This window comes from Mesocricetus auratus, unplaced genomic scaffold (genome assembly GCF_017639785.1).
Source record: "Mesocricetus auratus isolate SY011 unplaced genomic scaffold, BCM_Maur_2.0 Super-Scaffold_100019, whole genome shotgun sequence".
Taxonomy (NCBI): Eukaryota; Metazoa; Chordata; class Mammalia; order Rodentia; family Cricetidae; genus Mesocricetus; species Mesocricetus auratus.
In genome coordinates this window covers 8,509,750-8,526,694 of record NW_024429200.1, presented here as the reverse complement: position 1 = coordinate 8,526,694, position 16,945 = coordinate 8,509,750, and the positions used below count along the sequence as shown (strand labels likewise).

Here is a 16,945-nt window from a genome sequence, read left to right as displayed (position 1 = left end):
TCCAGAAGGATGACACCAACTGGCAAACTAAGCAATAGTGGAGAGGAGACCTTAAAAGCCCTTCCCCAATAATGAGGTTGAGGATTACCTTATATGCCATCCTAGAGCCTTCATCCAGTGGCTGATGGAAGCAGAGGCAGACACCCACAGCTAAACAGTGAACTGAACTCCTGGAACCCAGTTGCAAAGAGGGAGAAGTGGTAAATAAAGGGGTCAAGACCAGGCTGGTGAAACTCACAGAAACAGTTGACCTGAACAAAGGGAGCTCATGGACCCCAGACTGATGACTGAAAGGCCAGCATAGGACTGATCCAGACACTCTGAATTTGGGTGTCAGTGAGGCAGTCTTGACAATCTATGGGGTCTCGGGTAGTAGATCAGTATCTGGCATATGGGCCCATTCCACATGGAGGGATGCTTTCTCATCCTAGACACATGGAGGAGGGTCTAGGTCCTGCCCTGGATGAAATGACAGACTCTGGAGATTCCCCCATGGAGGGCCTCACCTTCCCTGGGGAGTGAGGTGGGGATTGGGTGCAGAGTTGGAGGAGTTGGAGGAAGGCGGGGGGGGGGGCTGGGATTGATATGTGAAACAAGCTTGTTTCTAATTTAAAGTTAAAAAAAAATCTAAAAGAAAAAAAAAAGAAGAAGAAAACAGAGTTTCATCTTCTCTGTCACCAGAAGGAGAAAGCTGGGCTGGAATCAATGAGCCGCAAGCTAATAGCAAGTAGAAGTAAAATGTTTGAAAAGAAAACAAAAGAGAATCTGTACTTGATGGTCTGGAGTGATGGCTCAGCACTTAAGAGCAGGTGTTGCTGCTGCAGAGGGTCAGAATTCAGTTCCCAGCACCCACACGGGAAAATTCAGTTCCCAGCACCCACACGGGATCTCGCAGCTACCTATAACTCCATCTCCAAGGGGGTCTGACGCTTCTGGACACCTTGGGCACCTCTACACATTCGAGTGTCTTTTACCACACAGACACACATAGACATAATTAAAAATAATGAAAATGAATCTTTAAAACAATCTGTTACTTGAACCCATATGTTACTTGAACCCATGCAGCACTCGGGAGACAGGGGCTGGAGGATCACTGAAGCTTGAGGGTCAGATAGCCTGGCTCACACAGTGGTCGACAAAAGACTCCTAAGAGTTGACATATAAGGTTGTCCTCTGTCTTCTACAAATACACCATGGCATAGATACAGCTTCACACCTACACACACACACACACACACACACACACACACACACACAGACACGAAGGAAATTTAAGTATTACTGAATAATGTTTAACAATATTTAAGCAATCTTTTAAACTGCATCAACACTAAAATTACAGATTGGTGAGAAGAGTAGCCACAAATTCTCTCAGTAGTCAAAACCTGTTAGGCATATCAAAGCAAAATGTATAGCCTTAAATATATCCATTAGAAAATGAGGAAGATTAAAAATAAATGAGCTATTGACCGGAAGAATGGCAGAGGTTTAAGAGCTCTGATTATTCTTCCGGAGGACCTAGGTTCAATCCCCAACACTCACATGTTGGCTCACAACTGTCTGTAACTCCAGTTTTAGGAGATCAGACAACCTGTTCTGACCTCCATGGGCACCAGGCACACATGTAGTACACAGACATGCGTGCAAGAGAAACACCCATGCAAAAAATAAAAATAATAAAATTTAAGAAAGAATTATATTAGCCTTTAAAAAGATAAATGAACTAGTCATTTACCACAGAAAACTTGGATAGAACAAAAAGACAGAGGGAATATAGGAAAATAAAAGAGAATTTTGACTTCTTTTTCTTCTGGAAAACACCAAATGGTGGATGAGGAGGATGGGGGTAGGGAGGGGATTGGAGGCTTCTGCGGAGGATTTGGCAGCAGTTATAGTCAAGGCTGTGGCCATGGTGAGGCTGAGGGGCTCGTGGAGGTAGAGCCAAAGACAAGGAGTGGATCTCCGTCACCAAGCTGGGCCGCCTGGTTAAGGACGTGGAGATCAGTCCCTGGAGATCTGCCTGTTCTCTCTGCCCATTAAGGAATCCGAGATTATTGATTGTTTTTTTCTGAGCGCATCCCGAAAGGATGAGGTTCTAAAGATCATGCTAGTTCAGAAACAGACTCGCGCTGGCCAGCAGACCAGATTCAAGGCTTTTGTCATCACTGGGGAATACAATGGTCATGTTGGTCTTGGTGGTAAGTGCTCCAAGGAGGTAGCCACTGCCATCTGAGGGGCCATCGTCTTGTCCAAGCTTTCCATTGTCCCTGTGTGGACAGGCTACTGGATGAACAAGACTGGCAAGGCCCACATGCCCCATGCAGAGTGACCGGCCACTGTGGCTCTGTGCTGGTGTTTCTCATCCTTGCCCGCAGAGGCGCTGGCATCGTCTCTTCCCTTATGCCCAAGAAGCTACTGATGATGATTCATATTGATGCCTGCTACACAGCAGCCAGGGGCTGCACTGCCACCCTGGGCAACTTTGCCAAGGCCACTTCTGACACCATCTCTAAGATCTACAGCTTCCTGACCCCCACCTCTGGAAAGAGACTGTGTTCACCAAGTCTCCTTATCAGAAATTCACTGACCATTTTATATAATCTCACACTATAGTCTCAGTTCAGAGGATCCAGGATCTAGCTGGGGTTACCACAGAAGGGTTTTTATACTGAAGAAGAAGAAGAAGGAGAAGGAGAAGGAGAAGGAGAAGGAGAAGGAGAAGGAGAAGGAGAAGGAGAAGGAGAAGAGAATTAAATCTATTTAAAAAGTAGAAATTTGATAAAACATAAAATATTGCTGGTTCAATACAGATAAAATAAATTATTTTAAAAGAAAAAATAAGTATAAGTATCCTTAAATAAACACAATCTTGGAAAATTTTTTAAACATAAAAGAAAAAAAAGTAATGTCTAGGGATGTAGCTCAGTTGGTAGAACACTTTTCTATAAGACATGAAGCCCTGTGTTTAATCCCCAGCACCCCATAAATAAGGTGTGGTGTGGCCCACCTGTAATATCAGTACACAGTGAGTTCAAGGTTACCCTGGCGTACTTGAGACCATCTAAGGGGAAGAAATGAGAGAGAACAGGGTAAATCATAAGAAAAAACAGTGAAGAAACTGAAGTTTTAGCAATAGTTTTTTAAATTAAAATAGATTGTGTAAGCTTTATAGCATTGTACTTGGAAATATTGATTAAATTGATTATTTTCCAGGAAAATATAAAATTTTCCTATTGACTTGCATAGACAGAAAAGGTGAAAAACTGAATAATTCAATACCTATAAAAATACTTTAACAGGCAATCAAATATCTATTGTTTAAAAGCTACAGTCACAGACAATTTATAGGCAAGTTCTGTCAAACATTCAATAAATAGGTAATTCTGACTTCATATAAATTATTTCAGAAATAGAGAAAAGATGGAAAGCCTCCCAACTTGTTACACAGAGAGATAGAACAAGAAAAATCACATGTCCAGGAGTGCAAATGACTATCCTAAATAATATATTACCAAGTAAATGCCCACTCCCACCCCACATGATTTAGTCCCAGGAATGTAGGATAAAGCGATATTTGGAGACCCTTTCCTGTAATTCTCTACATTGACAAATGAGGAAATTGAAGTTGACACTGATTTATGCTTTTTAAGGTCTTCTCAAATTCAACCTTTGCTTCTAATTAACATATAAAACTCCTCATGCTAAAATAGAAAAGAAAAATATACCCTTAATGTGGCAAAGGATGACTGCCGTAAATTTAGCATGAACAATGGAGATGTGGGGAACAACAGTGCTGCTTCCCACAACACCAGAACAGCCATCAGCGAAGTCACTCAACAGTCTGCTAGAACTTGAAGCCAAAACAGAATGCATTAATGTGGGATGGGTGGGTCATAGTGTAGGCTCATCTTTTTAGAAATTATTTCATTTGTTCTTTGACAATTTCAAACACGTTGCATAATGCAATGAATCCTGATTATACCCACCCCCAATTTCCTCCTCTCACTCTCCTCCTAAACACCCCCAGTGAGTCACCTTCCAACATCCTCTACTTTGGTTTGTTTGTTTGTTTTGTAACCAATTGAGTCCAGCTAGTGCTGCCTGCTAGGATGTTGAAGGATCTGATTGACTTGATCTTGTACCAGTCTTGTACAGGTATCCTTGGCTTCAGTGAGTTGGCCATGTCATGGCACTTTCTCAGTCCTCTTGCTTTTGTGTTCTTTCCACCCCTCTTCCTCGATGTTCTCTGAGCCTTGCATGGAAGGGTGTTGTTGATATAGATGCCCCCCTTTAGGGCCGAGTACCCTACAGTCACTTATTCTCAGCATGTTAGCTCACTGTGAGTCTCTTCATTAACTGATCCTCACTTCAGGAAGAAGTCATGCTGGCCAAGATTGAGAGCAGCACTGTTGTGCAAACATTTGGAAGGCAGTTTTTCAATGAGTTCATTTAACAAAACAATAGAAGTAGGTTCCCAAGCCATCTACTCTCATTTCATGTCAGCACTATGCTAAACTCCTTTTTAGTATTAGGAAGCAACAGTTTAGTTCTAATCCTGTAGCTAAATCATTGTTCTTTTTGTTTTTTTCCTGTAGTTTAAAATGTACTTTGAGTTTATCAACTGTTCTGTGAAAACCCAGAGAACTGGAAAGAGTCATTGAAAACTTGTCAGGAAATTGATCCATTGGAATTTCCCAGATATATTTCTCTTGGAGCCTCCTCTTTGCATGCCAATCAAGACTCTCTCTCTAGTTTGATTTTTCTAGGAAATAGACCTCATGTATTGCCTGAGCGGTGTTGACAGTGAGTACAGTGAGTACATGGATCCTCATGCTGCCTCCCTCTGGTATCCTGGGAGTGAGGCCATGGCCCCACAAAAAGTACTCAACCAAACCAGGGTCCAGGGAGCTCTGTACATATTTTTGCTATGTTTTAGATGTGGTTTGTGCTGCAGAGTTTCATGCTCTGGAAGCTTGAATCCCAACATATGGTATTAGAGTAGTAGAAACATTAATACATGGAGTCTGATGGCAGATGATTAGATCATGAGGTCAATTATCTGGGGTTTTGGGAGTGGACTTGGGAATTGTTTCTCTTACATGACTGGATTGGGTTTCTTAGGAGCAGGTTGTTTTGAATCAGGGCTACACAAACATTGGCCCTTGATGGATGTGGCCTATTCCCTTTTTTGTTTCTTTATCATGCTAGGACTTAACCAGAGGACTCTTGCCAGGATATGCATGGGCCTCCAGCTACCAGAATTATGAATCAAACATCCTCTTTACTCGATAAGCTACTAAGCTTATAGTAACAGGAAACAGACTAAGACATGTTCTCCAGGAGATAGCAAGTAGGGCAGAAAAAGTAGTTCTGGACTGTGAAACAGAAAATATTGGGCACCAGGGTAGAAATCTTTTCCACAATAATATTAAAACTAAAAGTTTGGACCACTGGCTTTAAATGTTATCTCTCATTTGACACCTAAATTAATGTTATTAAGCCCTAAATTTATACTTCAAACCAAACTTCTCCTTAAAGTATGGATTTGTATCTTAAACTGCCTACTCAATCACTTCACTTAAATGACTGACATTTCAAACATAAAATGTTGAAGACATAATTCTTAATGTTTTTTACCCCCAAATGTGTGGCTCCTTAACTTTCTGGAATTAGCAAGAGCTCTGCTGGTTTCCCTGTTGTTCAAGTTAAAAGTTAAAAAAAATCTGCATTGACTTCTCATTCTCTCACTACTTATTTATAATAGCCTCAAACTATATCTTAGGTCATTCTTTCTATTTTCTTTTGTTGTGTTTATGTGTGAGTTTGGGGGTTTGGAGAGGAAAGGGAGGGAACAGAGAAACAAAAATGTTCTAGGGTCCAGGCATCTGCCTACTTCTGTTGCCACTCTCTGGACATGACAACTGACCACACTTGGATTCAGTGTTCAGAGTTATACCAGAGTATCGTGAAGGCAGCTTAAGCGCTGTCATGCAGACTGGAAGGATAGAAAGTTACAGACCTTCTTCCAGCACATTCTTTTGGTACTTTGAGTTTGTTGGAAGCAGTCCTTGACACAAGTTGTCTTACTTATGGTTTCTATTGCCGTGAAGAGACACCATGACCATGACAACTCTTACAAAAGAAAACATTTAATTGAGGCTGGCTTACAGTCCAGAGGTGTAGTTCATTATCATCATGGCAGAACATAGCAGCATGAGAAGGAGCTCAGAGTTCTACAACTTGATCTGTAGTCAACAGGAAGTCAGTTGTGACACTAGGCATAGCTTGAGTATAGGAGACCTCAAAGCCCAACCACACAGTATCCCACCTCTTCGAACAAGGCCACACCTACTCCAACAAGACTACACCTCCTAATAATGCCTGTCCCTATGAGCTTATGGAAGTCAAATGCGTTTATACTAAGACATAAGTATTTAAATGCAAACAACATTTTAGGAATGTAGATATCTTTAATAGAGGCATGGGAAAGGGAGACAGGGAAGCTACAGTACCAGTAAAGGGTGCATGGTCATGCTAACTCCCACTTGGGTAACTGAAGTGAATCCTATCCAGAAGTTCAGGAAAGTGTACAGAACACATACCTTAATCATGCCAGCCAAGTTCAGCACCATTGTTCAAGGACTGGTCTTAGGGAATCAATGAAAAACAAACAAAACATAGGGCCACATTTGAATTCTTTTTACTCACAACAGTGGAAATCCAGGTGTTTTAACATGGAAATCTCATCTGGTTTACATTTAATTTTTAATTCTTTTTCTGCCTGTGGTGCAACAAGCAATTGGTAGGAAAACAAGAGCTGACACGGGGGAAATGAGAAGACACTTTAAATGTGCAATTGGGTAAACTAAGGTGAGCTGGAAATGGGATGACCCAATAGTCAAATGAGAAGGCGGGCTTTGAGCTCTCATGCATGCTTAAGCTTTACTCTGTGTGACACTGAGTCTGCTTCCTGTCTTCTGATCAATTTGTAGCCAGCACCTTGTCTGCCTGCGGGCTGCCATGCTCCCCGCCATGATGACAAAGGACCGAGCCTCTGAACTGTAAGCTGCCACCTCAACTAAACATTTTCCTTTATAAGAGTTGCTGTGATGGGGCTGGAAAGTTGGCTCAGTGGGTAACAATGCTGGCTGCTCTTCCAGAGGATCCTGGTTCCATTCCCGGCACTCACATGGCAGCTCATAACTGTCTGTAACTCCTATTCCAGGGGAATCCAACACCCTCACACAGACATGCATGCAGACAAAACACCAATGTACATAAAATACAAATAAGTAAATTATAAAAAAATTGTTTAAAGTAAGTTGCCATGGTCATGGTGTATCTTCCCATCAATAGAAACCCTAACTAAAATACCCAGTGAGTCTTGAAAAACCAAAAAAAATAAAATTAAAATAAAATAAAATAAAATACCCAGTGAGAATCTGTCGAAAAAAAGAAAAGACATAGATGGTGTCCGAGGAATGACAGCTAAGATTGACCCCTGACCTTCATACATGCATATGTACCCATACAAATACACACACCCATGTCTGTGTCTGTGTCTGTCTCTCTCTCTCTCTCCATGTGTTTTCAGATGTCTTTGTTCTAAATCCTTCAATCAAGGCTAAGTTCAGGCAATTAGTGAGATGTCACTGATAAGGATTTGGGGAAAGATATGTGTGTGTGTTTGCCAGACTATGATGCCCCTTGGGTATGTGTTAGAAATAACAACAACAACAACAAAAAAAAAGCATGTTTGGAGAAAGGAGATAATGGGAAATTACCTTTCAGAGAAACACTAATAGGAGGGTTATAGGCTCATGGCCATAGCTAGCCATAATGAGGCTCTGAAATATGATAATATTAAAAGAGATAACTGTGACAAATCACATGACAGGGGTCCTGAAGGGAAAGAGACAGACTGTCTAGTTCCTGGAATATCAGAGTTACGAGTATCAAACCAGGGACATATAAAATTATAGGGACTTGAAGTGAGAGAGAGAAAACCTCCAATTCCGGAGGACAAAGGGTGTTTCTGAATTTTGTAGGTTCTCAGCAGTGTAGGCAAGCTACCATGGGACCTAGCTGACCTACCCTCTGTGACTAGGCACTGGACAAAGTGAGGCTTTATTTCAGTTCTCTTGGCTGGCTCACTGCTGCTCGGGAGAAGGAGGTTGTAGGGCTGCAGCATGCTTTATCAACGCCACATTCTTGTTGAGTTTCATCTTTTTATTTTTTTCTTGCTGTTTCTGTGTGCTGAGATTGGAAGAATGTTAGGATTAAAGATGTAACCCACCATACCCAGCTGGTTGCATAGTCTTATTAATAGCATTCCTTTCAGCTTATAATTACAAAATATTTGTAGTCTTTGTAATATTCATATGCTACTAAATGTGGGTCATATATTTTTCGTGACATTGGAATCGAGATATCTTTAAGCAAGAGAACCGCATTTAGTCTATTAGTTCATCACCGTCCTTACCTACAACTTGTCACTCAGTTTGTTCTGGAGGAAAAGGATCAGCCCCACCAACTCTTTGCTTCCTTGTGCTTTATTATTAAAATTCGACTCAATTCATGGTCTCTCTGCAGGAATATTTTAAAGCCTTCACTTCATTTTTGTGGATTAAAATTAAATAAGGGAATCAGTAAATCCATGTAACTGTTTACATGCAAATTGCAACATGTCAGAACTCGATGCAATAGAGTGAATGAGAATGGAGGTCAATGTCAATGCCAGCTCATTGGCTTTGAGTAGAATTCCTCTCTCCCCAGGATACCACTGTCAACAAATGTCATGAACCAAGGCAAGCTGTCAGTGTCAATCATATGCTAAATAGTAAAGCCTAGCTCTTTCGTTTTTAATAGAACTAGATGTTTTTTATTATTTTTGCTCATGTTGTGAGGAGCGGATTGAGATACAAGGTCAGTTTGCGCAGCAGTATATTTAACAAAGCCAAGGAAGCACTCCACAGAAAGACCAAAGTGAGCTGCCCTATAAGGGTTCTGTATTTTTTAATGAATATTTATGAGACAGGTGGAATATTGATGAAGTAAGGTCACAGTTTTTCCCTTCTGAATCATGGTGGGCCAGGTGTCTCTTTTAGGTTGTTTGTTCTCATGCTCCTCTGGAGAAGTCCACAAGTAGAGGAAACACATGCCCTGGCAACTTAGCTTTCACCGTGACAGGAGTGACGGATCTACAGTAGGTTTAGTTGTCTAGGTTCCTTCCAGTTAAGTCCTTTTTGAGAATGCTCAAGTCCCATGATCTAATGATTGTCAGCTAAGACATTTTTCAGTTCAGATTGGTTTATATTATTTTTATATGTGTGGGCATTTTGCCTGCATGTATGTATGCACATTGCACATGTGTGCAATGCTTGAGGATGTCTCTGGTTTCTGACAGAGCCTCAGATCCCCTGGCACTGGAGTTACAAATGCTTGTGAGCCACCATGTGGGTTCTGACTATGAAACCCACATCTTCTGAAAGAGAAATCAGCATTTCTAACTACAGAGACATTTCTCCAGGCCTGACATTTTGTTATTTATTTTAAGAATTTATTTTTATTTTATGTGTACGGATGTGTACCACATGTGTATCTGATGTCCATGAAGGCTAGAAGAAAGCATTGGGCCTCCTGGAACTGGGATAACAGACAATGGTGGCCTGCCTGTGGGTGCTGGGAACTGAAGCCAGGCCCTATGCAAGAACAGCAAGTGCTCTTAACCACGGAGCCATCATTCCACCCCTTGGTTTTTTGTTTTGTTTGTAGTTGAGGTTTTACAATGCAAACTGAGGCTAGGATTTTCAATAGATTGGCAGGCTAAACAAACCAGACACAGTCCTTGGGCTGTCCACAGGCCTCCTTCTTCCAGTTACCCTACTAATGTCTGTCTTTTACCTAGTACTCATGAATTGAAGCTTTCAAACAATCCCTGGTTTTTGTGTGCGCCTGTTCAACCTATGATCCGATCCTTCAATGGCAGCAAATACTGACTGAATTAGTCACTCTTTTGTTTCTGTGACTAAATAGCATGGCCAACGGCACCTTAAGAAAGTTTATTTTGCCTTACGATTCCAGGATGCTAGATGTCCATAATGGCAGGAGAAGCATGACAGCAGGAAGCAGAGTGTAAACTAGAAATGGAGCAAGGCTGTAAACTCACAATCCACCCCAGTGATGGGCATCCTCCAGCAGGCCTCCACGCCCATAATCTCCCCAAACAGCCCCATCATCTGGGGACCAAACCAAGGGCACAAATGCATGGGCCCATGGGGGACATTTCTCATTCAAACCATCACACTGATACACGGAGTCAAGCAGCCATGAGGGGCCTAAACAAGGTCTCCCGAGAGACATAGTCTCTTCTATCAGAGACAGGAGAATTGGCATATCGTGGGTTTGCCAAACTGAATGAAATGCAAGGGCTGTAAGAATACAAACAGGCCGGGTGTTGATGGCGCACGCCTTTAATCCCAGCACTCAGGAGGCAGAGGCATGCGGATCGCTGTGAGTTCAAGGCCGGGCTGGACTGACAGCCTCAAAAACAATACAGAGAAACCCTGTCTCATAAAAACCAAAAAAAAAAAAAAAAAAAAAAAGAATACAAACAGGCATGAAATTGGGAGGGAGACGGGGTGGGGGCACTAGAGAGCATTGGAGGGAGGTAGTGGTGGGTGCGTATGATCCCCATGCAATGTATAAGTGAATGAAGCCTTCAAATAATGAAAAGTATTATCAATTAAAAAAAAACAGATAGGCGACACCATTTCTCTCTGTGGAGCTGGAGAGGAGAGAACAAGTAGAATGCTTTAAAAACAAAATAAGGCAAAATATAGCAGGAGGTCCTCCACGATGATGCAGGTAGGTAGCCATTAAGGGTGTGGTGCTTTGTTAAAAGCAAAAATCCAAAAGGCAAGTAAGAGAAAGAAAGGAGCTTCACAATCCTCTTTGAGTTCCCTAAAGTTCCTTGTCTGGGAAGATTTAGTAAAAGAATAAGGCAGTCACCCATCTCCTGCTTGCCACCGAAAAATGAGATCTCCCTCCCCACATCTTACATGAAGATCATTCAAATGCATATTTTTATGCTTATTATAAAGTAATTTGTCACTTCTTTTGTGTTTTGATAGATGTTTCCTGGTGTTTAACTCGCAAGTACTTCTTTTCATACATTTGAAATGTTGTAATTTCCTAGAGACTCAAGGTAGCTTAAAAAAAAAATCTCACCACTGTTTCTCCTTGATCATCACCTGATTACTAAAGGAGGGTGAACCTGGGGGACTGGAAGGTCAAGTGATTGATGCTGGAAGTGACACCTGATACGATTTGATTAAGCTCCCTTATCACAGTCAACAATTTTGGACTAGCGGCTGAGGTTAAAGTGGGGGTAAATATATTGATAGGGTTTCTTAGAAAGAGCTCAAAGCCTGTACCAATTGTGGTTTTGCAAGAGAAAAAATAATTCCTATAATCATGGCTCTTATCATTTTATAAAGTATTTTCATATCATTTTTTTTTCATTAGGACTTACCAGCAGCCTTAGAGTTGAGATTGTTTTTATTTACTCTGGAAAAAAAGGAGGTCAAGTGGCTCTCCCAGTTTGCACAAAGCTTGCTTCTGCAGTAAATATCACAGACACAGCAGGTCCCATATTGAGTGACACATGACAAATAGCAGCGGGTGAAACAGACGCCCCCGCCCCTCCTTTTTCTCTTACTTCATGTTTTCGCTGCCTCCCTCCCTTCACCTGGTCCAGGCTGCAGTGGTTAATGGTCCTAATTTACTTTCTCCTTGGGTTGAGAAAACTCTTCAACAAAATGAAACCTCAGAGGCCTCGTAAGAAAACAGAGAGGAACACAGGTTCACCAAAGGACATAAACCATGAGGATGATCATAAAGTGGGATGCATGAGGTTAACTAGAAATCTCTGAGCTGTAAAGCCGAAAAGATAGAGGCAGTGCAGGAGTGCTGGGAAGAAAGTCATGATAAAGGAAACCCCAAATTTCAGACTATTATTTCACCACCTATTTGTGGGGTCTTAGGATAAATGAGCTACTATGTGTCCTAGCATGGTAGATCATATAAACTGGGAAAGCCCTGTTTCCTCTCAGCATCAGTCTCCCCCCCTCTCTCTCTCTCTCTCTCTCTCTCTCTCTCTCTCTCTCTCTCTCTCTCTCTCTCTCTCTCTCTCTCTCTCTGTATGTGTGTGTCTTTCACACACATTTAGGATTGTCCAATAAATTGTAAATAAAAGTTGGGCTTCAGAGTTTCTAAAATCTAAGTAACTTGTAAGCAACACAGGGACATATTTATACTAGAAATCTCTTCATTGCTCTGACTTGCAGTTTAATTGAATGCATTGCATTTTATTTATTGTATCTATCAACTCTAACCTAATTAGACTTCAGATCAAGCTTCTGATAGTGAATGTAATCCACCTGAAGCTGGGGAGACTGAGGGCATCCTCTACTGTTGTGCTGGCCTTAATCAGAATTGCCATCTTGTGTTCAGACCTGCATGTTTGTTGCAAATGAGTGTCGGTGCTGTAGTTATTCCAAGTTCACACTTCAGGTGATGATCCCTATCTGCCGGTTCTGGGAAGAGTTTTCAAGCTGATGTATTTTGGAATTTATTCTCTTCTTCCCCAAATTACAGAAATGCTCAACCCATCCCACCATCACTAAGATAACCTCCTGTGCTAAGGTAGAACACATCTCCAGTTAAATCCCAAAATGAACTCAAGGTCCATCTCTTGAAGGACCAAAGAGCACCTACCTACCTGTGTAGGAAGTTGTTACCATCATTATCAAGGGATCCCTGTAAATCCTATGCTTTGAACTTACAGATTTATCAGGGGATGTTTGTAGACTCTCCTTCCTGGCAGTAAGTTTATTTCCGAGAGACCATATCAAATGGATCAAGTTCAGCTTTAACAAATGGCAGGAGGAAAGAACAAACAGTTCCCTAAACTACATGAGTTACATTTCCATCTATTTTATTCAATGCTCTCTTCTCTGGAGAGCTATGAAATTAGACCCGCTGAGGCAGTAAATCATCTCAGACAGTGTGTGGAAAAAAACTCCCATTCCCACACCCAGTCACAAACGTGACCCTAGTAATAGCCCCCAAAGCCCACATTTAAAGCTAAAAGAGAGTGTGATGGCTTTGTGTGCTATTGAATATAATTTGGGCACACACACACACACACACACACACACACACACACACACACACATCTAGAGGCTTAAAAAATGCTATGGAATGTATGAAACTTCCATTTTCTAAATCTAACCTTCCTAAAGTTGTTAATTAATCTGAAATTCACACAAAAAAATAGAGCATTTCAAAGTGGACAGGGTAGGGTGGTGAGTGTGTTCCCGACGCTGGCATCCTTTGTCTCCCAGATAGATGTTTCCATGGCTCCCTTTCTGCTACCCATTGAGCCGTTGTTCCCATTGCCCCCTGCTGTGCTAGTCACCAATGTGATCCCTATCACTGTGAACCCACCTAACATGCTATTCCACATAAATGGGAGCCTCTGCCGTCTTTTGTGTTCACTTTCTGCAGCCTGAGGTGCTAGTGGGACATCCATTTTGTAGCAAAAATCAGCACCTCATTGCTTTTTATAGCTGAATAATATTTTCCTTACATTTTAAGCCTCCATTCGTAAATCTTATTTTATTTCCGAGACAACTAAATATGTAATATGTTTTTATATTTTCTTACTTTATTTATTTTTGAGACAGTATCATATAGCCTAGTCTGAACTTGAACTCACTGTGTAGCCAAGAATGACCTTGAACTTTTTTTTTTCTGTTTTGGTTTTTCTGATACAAGATTTCTCTATAGAAGTCCTGGCTGCCCTGGAACTTGATCTGTAGGTCAGGCCTAGCCTTGAACTCACAGAGATCTGCCTGCCTCTGCCTCTCAAGTGCTAGGATTAAAGGCACGTGCCACCACCACTACCCAGTGACCTTGAACTTCTAATCCTCCTGCCTCAACATCCCCAGTATGGAGACTACAAGAGTGTGGCTACTTGCCGTGCTGAGGAACTCAGGGCTTCGTGAATTCCAGAAAAAGCACTCTGCCAACTGAGCTACAATCCCAGGCCATTCTGAATAAGTTTTAAATGGACTTCTATTTAACCTATGCACATTCCTTTAAAATTTCCAATAATGTATAGTTTAAATGTGTTCGGTATTCTTTAATTTCTCAATAAGCATCTTAAATGAAGCAGAACTCAGAAGGAGACATACCTCCTTAGCTCCCAGTTGCCTGGGTCACCACAAGTAAACAGGCCTCGGAACAGGTCCGTGTGGCTCCCACTAGCCCAGGAGAACCTGGCTAACATCTCAGGCATTTACCCTTGCCCCTTCACCTTTCCCTGTTAAGGAATCATTGGTTATCTTTAAGTCCTGAACATGTCGAATTCCCTGATACATTATCTCCTAATGCCCCCTGTAGTATTTTCTTGCTTAGCACAAAAATGGAGGCTGCTGCTAAGGACAAGAAATGGAGAGAAGCCCTTGTAGTATTTGGGGCACCCAGTCCCTACCCCTAGAACTTGCCTTCCTCCCTATAAACACCAGAAGCAAATTCCCCCCTCTATGCTGAATAGACAGCACACTTTGCTCTTGGTGTGGAAGGAAATGGCACTATGGGTTAATCACAGCTGAATTCACTTTGAAGGTCAGCTGCTGCTAGCTCCTGTATATAACTTGCTGACAGCCGTATGGGGAGTTAATTCGTTCCTTATGGAAAACCCTTTAGGTGTGTAGGCAGACTAGAACTGGTGGTGGTACAGAGATGGTGGGTGCCTAGATGGCCACTCTAAGAACCCTTTTGATGCTACTGTCAAGGTTTCCCAGGCCAGACCATGTAAATAGCTCTCCTTAGTAAGTATGCCTTGAGAAGGACAGCTTCTACTGAACTAGACTTTAATTGCAGCAGCTAGATGAACAGAAGGCTCAGAGCCAAGATCACTGTGGGAAAGTAGTTAGGAGTGTAAGGGGGAAAAAACAGCCTGGGCCATACAGTGAGAGGAAACACTTAATTTTTGCCTTACAGTCCATCATCAAGGGAAGGAAGCCAAGGTCGAAACTCAAAGCAGGAACTCAAGCAAAGACCGGGGGAACATTGCTTACTGGCTTGTTGTTCATGGCCCAATCTGCCTGTTTTCCTACACAACCCAAGACCACATACTCAAGAGTGGCGCTGTCCGCAGTAAACTGGGCTTTCCTACATCAATCATTAATCAAGAAAATGCCCCCACAGAATTGCCTTATAGGCCAATCTGATGGAGGTGCTTTCTAAGTTCAGGGTCTCTCTTCCCAGATGGCCCTAGCTTGTGTCAACTTGACAAAAGAAACAACCCGCACACACTTGTGACATGTGTCCCAGCACCCCCTGACTATCCAGAGAGGCCCATTGTCAGCCACCTCACTGTAGAGCGGCTTGCCTACCTAGGCTTCTGCTTCTGCGCCCTGCACAGCAGTAATCTTCATGAATCTATAAGGACCTCTACGGCTGTTTATCCTGTCTGACACTGTTCTAAGTTGCTGTGGTCAGCACAGTACCCTCAAAGGCACCACTACTCTGCGTCGATCAGATGGCTCGGTGGCTCAGTTAGCTTGCTGCCCCACCAGGAGGATCTAAACCCAAATTCCTAGCACCCACTTAAAAAGCTCATGCCCCTGTAACCCTAGATCTAGAACCCTCGAGAAGCAGGGGGAAAGAGACAGGATTGTCACTGGGGTTCAGTGGCTGCTAGCCTAGTAAAATAGGTTTCAGTAAGATGCCTTGTTTCAAGAAGGTAAGTCAGAGAGTGATATAGGACAGGATGCCGAGTTTTCCTTTGACCTCTGTTCATGCACCTACACTACAAACACAAACACACACTCACAGTTACATGCTCACACACTCATACCCACTCATGCACTTTTACAGCCACACCCACTCACGCATGCATACACACTGTTGCATTCAGACACTCACACATGCATACACACTGTCACATTCAGACTCACACACTCACATTCATACATCATACTCACATACCCACTCACACCCACACGCATACTCATAAACATGCACTCTCAGAGTCACACACACATTAATATGCATACATTCATACTCACACGTATTCACACCTGTATCACACACAGGGGTAGCTCTAGTCTTACTTTCCTTTGACAAATGGAAGAACCGAGGCACAGAGAGATCAAGTTGCTCATCAATGCCACCACCAGCCAAGACTGTCTGACTTTAAGGCTTGTGTTCTTACTTTTGTGGGGTTTTGTTTGTTTGGCGCTGGGGGAACTTGAACCTAGACCCCAACACATGACATGCTAGGCAAGATCTCTGGTCTCAGATTCTTAATTTAGTTTATACTAGCTCTTAAACTTGAGACTCTTTTTAAAGCTTTTTTTATTGATTCTTTGTGAATTTTACAACATGAACTCCAATCCCATTGATCTCTCCATCCCTCCATATCTGCCTTCTGCCCTTGCAACCTCTCCCCTCCCCGACCAAAAAAAAAAAAATCTCAAAGTGGAAGCTGTGATGTGTCACACAGTATACCCTTTTGCCCAAACAGCTTTACTTGCAAATGTTCGTTGTAATGAGTCATTGGACTGGTTCAAGGCCTCTGGCTTCTGCTGCAATATAAACACTGGGTTCTCACTGGGACTCCTCTCAGATATCCTATTGTCCTTCGTCATAGAGATCCTGAACCTTTGGTCCTGCAGGACCTGCCCCTTCAGTCCCTCCAGTAGATCACGGATCCGGTAAATGGTGGGGTGGGTCTACTCAAAGCCCTTGATCTGGGCCTGGCTGGTAGCTCAGTTGTTCAGTTCGCCTGCTCTCTTTCACCCCAGTCACCAGGGCCAGCTCTGCTCTGCTGCCCAGGGGAGGAGGTGTGGGAGCCGTGCTCTCCTGAGTG

General features: G+C 42.4%; 1 pseudogene; it reads left to right on the top strand.

The window, feature by feature from the left end:
• Positions 1-2,675, top strand: part of LOC101824374 — a 29,161-nt pseudogene extending 26,486 nt beyond the window's left edge.
• The last annotated feature ends 14,270 nt before the right edge of the window (positions 2,676-16,945 follow it).